Raw genomic sequence first — 6,778 nt, forward strand, 5'->3', positions numbered from 1 at the left:
CTTCTAAGCTTAAGGTGCCTTCCTAGGGTATGATCTTTTTACGGAAGTTGGGCTTTCTGATGTTTCTACTTCTGAACTCTTCTGAGTTGATCTTATTTGAAATGTAGCTGTTTGACTAGATTCTCGAACCCTTTCAGGTATAATTGCAGGGAGCTGCCTAGGCCGGGCCTCCTTCACCAAGACAGTTACATCATTTGGACATAAGAACGACGATTGACTCTTTCTAAAGAGAAAACTTAGATGAAAGGCACTACTCAAAGGATTGAGCAGCCCTGAAGGAGTGAACTTAGAATAACAAAGATTGACTGACTATACTGACAAACACAGTGATGCTTCTGACTTAGTTAATATTTTGTTTGGTAAGTCTATCCTTTCGAGGAATAGTTTTTCAATTGGTAAACACTGGACTTTTTCCTTAAAACAGTAATGCCTCAAGGATTTAATTACGCCCCCTAAGATTGCTTAGCTTCAATGCCCCCAGTTTTGAGGATATCACTTGAATTTGCTTGAATTTCAGTTGATCTTCAGTCTTGATACCGGCTGTAGCCTTCTTATACTGATTCTCTTACCGTGACCAAGTTACCTCTTCAGGGTTTTTAACTTGGCGGACCGCGCTAGCCTTAACTTTTGCCTGAACCACCTTTCTAGGTTTTTGATCCAGCAGGCTATCCCCTTAGCTTTTGCCTAAGCCGCCCTTTCGGGTTTTCAACTTAGCAGGGGAATGATCTTAAATTTTGCCTAGACCGCCCTTTCAGGTTTTCAGTCTAGCAGATCTTCAAACTCCGTTATTTTTCTTATTCATCATCATTTCATTTTTTTTATTGTATCTCAGGACCTAGCTCATTAGTTCTGAACACCAGAAGGACTTTTATAGGTAGGATAGGGCTTTTCAAAGAATGGCTTAAGGCTCAACAAAGATTTCGACCGAACCTGTGAACAGGTCGCCTACATATCCCAAGGTAGGAATCAGGTCGTGTGTAGTTCAGGGCGAATGCCCCTAGTTTGAAGATAAATTGTTTGAAGGTTAATTGATTTTTTTTCCTTTTTTCTTTTCTTTCTGGAACAATTAACTTCTCTTCTTTTGGAACTTGTCCCTCTTTTTTTTTTTTGAAAGGATTGAATTTCTTTTCCTTTTTGAATCGACCGAACTCGGTTCAACCGAGTTGCCTACGTACCCCAGTATAGGGATCAGGTCTCGCGTAGTTCGGGGAAATGCCCCTGCTTTGATGGGTTTTCAAGAAAATTTTATTCAGGCTCGAAGGGTTTGCAAACCGGTATTCTTTTGACATTGGGTTCTGATTTTGGGATTTAATCGGCCAAATGAGGCCTTTCGATGTTCAGATTGGGAATCGATCTGGGTTACTAGAGTCCGTCTGGTAGTGATTATTTTTTTCTTTTTTGTTTTTTTTTTTTCGCGGAGTTTGACGGCATTTCCAGGTAAGAGATAATGGATCTTCTTCTTTCAAGATTCTAATACGTGCTTTTGACTTTCATAGAGCGAAACTTGTTCTTTGACATCCTCCATCTATGGATTCGTACTCTCGATATCTGATGATCACTTTTCATTGTTTGCTTTTGAACTTTTCATCTTGAATTTGTTGGCTTTATGAATTTGAGAACCAAGGTCATTGATTGGAAATATGAAAGTTGTTTCCACTCTATGCCCCTTGTATAGCATATATCTTCTCACTTTCTTCATTTTCTTTGAGCTTTCCATCTATGTCTTGCCCCTGGTATCGGTTGTAGCTTTTCTAGACAATCTTCTTATTCTTGAAATAATTTTATCAATTCTTCACACTCTTTAGAGGGTAATGTATTTTCAATCGGCATTCACTGAATCAAAGTTTCAGTGCCAGTGTTTATCATTTCAATTTCATCTTTGAAAGGTTGGGATTGGCGCTCCTCCTCTCGTTCAAGTAATTGCTGTGACTCAAGTGGAGTTTCGTCAATTTTGTCCTCATTTGAGGAGGGAGTCTTATTTTAAGATCAGAAGCACACTTAAGAACAGACACAAGTGAACTTTTTGGAACTGACTGAAATTTTATTTAAAGAAAAGCTATTACATCAGACGACCTATCCTGAACATGCTCACGATTCACAACTCTAAATAAGAAAGAGAAACAGAAGATAACTTGCCTGGACTAGGCATTGACCTTTAACTGTAAGACCGGACTCAACAATTATACTGACCATGATGACTGACTCAACATAAAATAGTAAGTGACTAAAACTTTAACTGCTGCAACTGTTTGGCGTTGAAGGCTCGGCGAAGGCTGGTTCGTTCTGAACATCATCATGGCTGATACTTTCAATTTTGGACAATGATGACTGATTCGCATAGGGAAATGCCCCTAGCTCAATGATTCTGAGAGTGAACTCTGAAGGACTTAGCAAAATAATCTTGAAAAAGGTAGCCCCTAGAGGAGGAACAGACCAGGGGTACAAGCAAGATTGGATTATCTGGACCAGGCATGATCAGATCATGAGAACGCATAATCGAAAGATTGTGAGATTCTGCATCTGCCAGTTAGGGGATGGCATGAAGATACGATCGAATCGTATGACAGAAGAACGAAAGACGCACGATCAAAAGATTAGATGAGATAGCATAAGATTGCTTTCAACGGATAGATCATGAATGACTAATCCTATGAGATCTTTGAAAATTATGGGATTTATATCCTAACCCAAAGGGAAATTTTTTTTTTTTTTTTTTCACATTTTATCAGTGTTACCTGAAGGCATCAACCCTAATCCTAATCTATCGGAGTGGAGAGAGAATCTCGACTCATGACTTTGTTCGTGTATCTAAGGACCGATCGTGACCATTGGAAGATGGACCACGGCCTAATCTAGACACCAATGGGTAGGATATCCTAAACTAGGCTCACACACATGATGCACATGTGTTCGTATACTACATGCATGTGTGGGTTAATCTAGGGGTAAGGCCAAGAGTTCCCTTAGCGCGAATCCCTGTTCGATATACTGTACCAGTGTCCGGCGTATCAGTACGTGAACAAGAGATCCGTTTACGTACCATAAAGGTACTAGGCTAAGGGTGGAATGCTTCTCTAGCACAGAGGCACCAGGTGATGAAATCCCAGTCAACCATGCTAGATAACACTCCGGGTTCCTAAAATAGGACGTGTGTGCACGTGAGATGCAAGAGTTTAGATGCAAGTGATGTAAGTGTGTGCAATATGTTTGCGCAATCTATGATGCCCTCAGGTTTTGTTAGGTTAAGTTCGAGTAAAATGTGATGAGAAAATAAAACAAGACAAACTAATCTAACAAGTATAGAGTTTTTATGAGCCAGTTAAATTAAATTCAAATGAATTATCTTTTGAAATTTTAATGAAGTTAGGTGGTCCCCAGCAGAGTCGCCAGACTGTGGTACCCTGATCCCGCGAGAGGGGTGTGGGGCGCGAGCCGCCGCTCTCTCTCTCTTGGTCTCTCGTATCCACGCGATTGGCGTGTGCATTTTATTATTGATTTGAATTAATCTTTCCTGTGAACTTGGGATCACTAAGGCAATCCGAATTCCACACGAAAGAGACTGACAGAGTCGCCACCTAGATGTGGGATCTAGGACCCGTAATTAACCAGAAATCTAGACTCGCTACCTGGTTACGAGAATGGAAGGTATGGGGAGTTATCCACCACATGCACCATTCTTGCCCGATAATCGGTCTTCGATTCCAAAAGCTAACTCTTTTAAATTTATTTTAAATGGCTCATTCAACTCTATGTTAATGTGCGAACTAAGTGACATGCATCCTATGATCTAATTTCAATGTGAATCCTAAATGTGTATCTTGATTTATTAATTTGTCTGGATTCAATCTAAGTGAAAGTTCCCCTAAAATTCTAATTTCATGGAAAGTCCTAAGTGATTTGATTAAGCATTTACAAGAAAATTAATATACAAAACACCACAATTTGTTTGTGGTGCCGACTCGCGGGTGGTATGCCATCAGACATCCAAGCTGCCTACGTACCCAAGCCTCACTGGGATCAGAGTCGACGTAGTTCGGTGCACCTAAGCTAAGTTACATATGCCTAACTCAACTAAGACACCGACCTAGACGGGATTGACTGTTTCAACAGTTTTAGGAGAAGTTATTTAATTCAAGTTGAAGATTTTATTATCTTAGGATTTCATCTAAGATGCTATATGATTCTCATCTAAATGCAAATGGTCCCTTAGACTAATGCAGGTTTGCCTTACATCCTAGTTTACTAGGCTTGTCCTAGGGAAAGATTGGGTGACTAGTGTAACTAGACCTATGGCACGGTTGCTATACATAGCAAGCGTCCGTGATGAGGCCGGACTCCTGACTCTAGGACTCCCTAAAACCTAAGACTCCCTAAAACTTAGGACACGACACGACACGACACCAGTGTTCCTAAATTGGGCTCTAAGGGTTCCTAAAGGAATTTTGAATCCACCGGCTCTTGGGAATCTCGAATTCTTTTGGGTTTGTGGAAACTTTTAGAGTTTTCTTGAAGCTTTTATTATCTGAAGGTATTTAGTGTGTTTGGTAGCTTTTAAAGTTGTTTATTTAGAAGGTTTTAGTTTCATTTGAAATTTTTAGTGGTCTTTTGGTTAATGGCTTTTAACGGATTTTTATCAGTGGATTTTAAATGGGTGAATTTTAGTTTTGTTAATTTTAGGTTGGATGTACTTTAGATTAATGTCTTTCGATTTTGGTTTGGAAAATGACGTTAACACAACCAAGTTTTGACAATTGCACAAATTCGACAAACCATTGACCATTAAAAGATCTGACAAATGCAGCCCACTAAAACTGTCGTAACTCTTTAACCGCTTGGCCAAATTCAACGTACAAACATGCGTTGGAAAGATCTTTTATAGGGCTACAACTTTGTAGTTCTCCATTGTTTGTAAATCTGTGATTTAGAGGTTCGAATTTGTGTTGCAAACAAAAGGACAGCAACATTAAACTGGAAATGCCTAAAGGTGTGCCGCAACCATTTTGGACTTAACTTTTTAACCGCTCGCTGTCTGATCTAGCACGAATACTCGTTGGAAACGGCACAAAAATATCTACGACTTTGTAGTTAACCATTTCCCACGATTCTGTTGTTTAGAGGTCGAAAAATCTGTTTAAAGTCTAACAGCTAGCACTATGACGGGAATGATATTGGCACCCCCATGTTTTCTTTTGATAGTTCTTATTTTTTTAGTGATTAAAAGACGGTGAATATGAAAAATGGCTTGAATGGGCCTGAGATTAGATTCAAATGGGACGTTTGAAAAAGGGGTTGTTTTTATCTACTTGGCAAGGTGGGGTATGGATATTGGGTTCTTGAGATTGAGTGGGGGCTGTTGTTATCAAATTGGAGTGGGGGCTGTTGTTATCAATTGAAAGATGGAGGTTTTGTAAGCCAAATTAAATGGGTTTTGATAATTCATGTAAAATTCAAGTTTTCTTTCTTGTAAATGTTCAAAATTTTTAATGAATTGTTTTCCCAAAAGAAATCTAAATTCCCTAACAAGCCAATGATTTCAACATCCCATTGCAAATAGGTTCTAATGACCCTAACACATTAATTATATTTAGCATAAGTGAGAACATGACCAAGGCCAAACTAGTACAAAATTAAACATGACATCAACCAAAATATACGCAAAACAACACTCAATCCTACAAATATAGAAAATAAAATAAAATTCCAAAAGACATACCTTTTTGTAGACGATATTCCATGCAAACTTATGGAGAAGAGGGATTTGGTCTAGAGAGAGGGCTTGAATTTTCTAAGAGAGGGGTTCTCTCCTCTTTTCTTTTTTTTCCTCCTTTTTTGTTTCTTTTTCTTCTTTTCTTGTTTCTTTTTCTTTCTTTTTTTCTTTTCAACCCCACATAGCCACTTTGTTAGAACTCATGATAGAAGAGAAATGAGTTCTCTCTCTTACTCACCCTCATTGAACCATTTATAGCAAAGGAATGGGAGGGTGGTGGCCACCATTGTGGACTTATTCCATGGTAGGTGGCCACCATTGTGGACATATTCCATGGTAGGTGGCCACCATTGTGGACATTGAATTTTGACATGTGTGTGGCCCCATGCATGTTTTTTTAAAGTCCTTTTGAGTAGGTAAAAGATAACCCAAGTGGGTCCCATATGTGACCAAATTCCCAATTGTGCATAAAATCATATGCCCCACTCCAAAGTATGATCGGAACCGTTCATTTGATGGGCAACAATGTGATTTAATTTGTGCTCCGCTAATCAATCCTATGGGCTGATCCAAGCCATCCAATAGATCAAAATGTGAATATGTTACCCCATTTTTAAATCACTCCCATTTGATGATCCGAACCGTCCATTTGATGGGCGACAATTGATGATCTTGACCGTTCAAATAGTGGGCTGCGATGTGATTTAATTTGTGCTCCACTAATCAATCCTATGGGCTGATCCAAACCATCCAATAGATCAAAATGTGAATATGTTACCCCATTTTTAAATCACTCCCATTTGATGATCCGAACCGTCCATTTGATGGGCGACAATTGATGATCTTGACCGTTCAAATGGTGGGTCGCAATGTAAATTGGTTGTGCCCCCTTAAATCATTCCTCTATGACGATCCAGACCATCCAATTGATGGGTCCCCTACCTAAGTAGGTTGTGTCCTCCTAAATCATTTCAATGGGCTGATCCGAGTAACTCAACCTGATGATCGTAACAAAATTGGTTGTTAAAACGACTTCTCTGAGATCTTGACCGTTCTCTTGATGATCATCTT

General features: G+C 39.3%; 1 long non-coding RNA gene across 1 annotated transcript; it reads right to left on the bottom strand.

Moving 5' to 3' along the window:
• Nucleotides 1-2,020: 2,020 nt before the first annotated feature.
• LOC143859243 (uncharacterized) lies at nt 2,021-6,360 on the bottom strand. The gene is made up of 2 exons (XR_013239209.1): nt 5,714-6,360; nt 2,021-2,520 (listed from the first exon to the last, which is right to left on the bottom strand). It is a non-coding gene; the product is annotated as an uncharacterized LOC143859243 (long non-coding RNA).
• Between the last annotated feature and the right edge of the window lie 418 nt (nt 6,361-6,778).

This window comes from Tasmannia lanceolata, unplaced genomic scaffold (genome assembly GCF_043159265.1).
Source record: "Tasmannia lanceolata isolate RefF3 unplaced genomic scaffold, GAP_Taslan_0.1 ptg000029l, whole genome shotgun sequence".
In the NCBI taxonomy this organism is placed as follows: domain Eukaryota; kingdom Viridiplantae; phylum Streptophyta; class Magnoliopsida; order Canellales; family Winteraceae; genus Tasmannia; species Tasmannia lanceolata.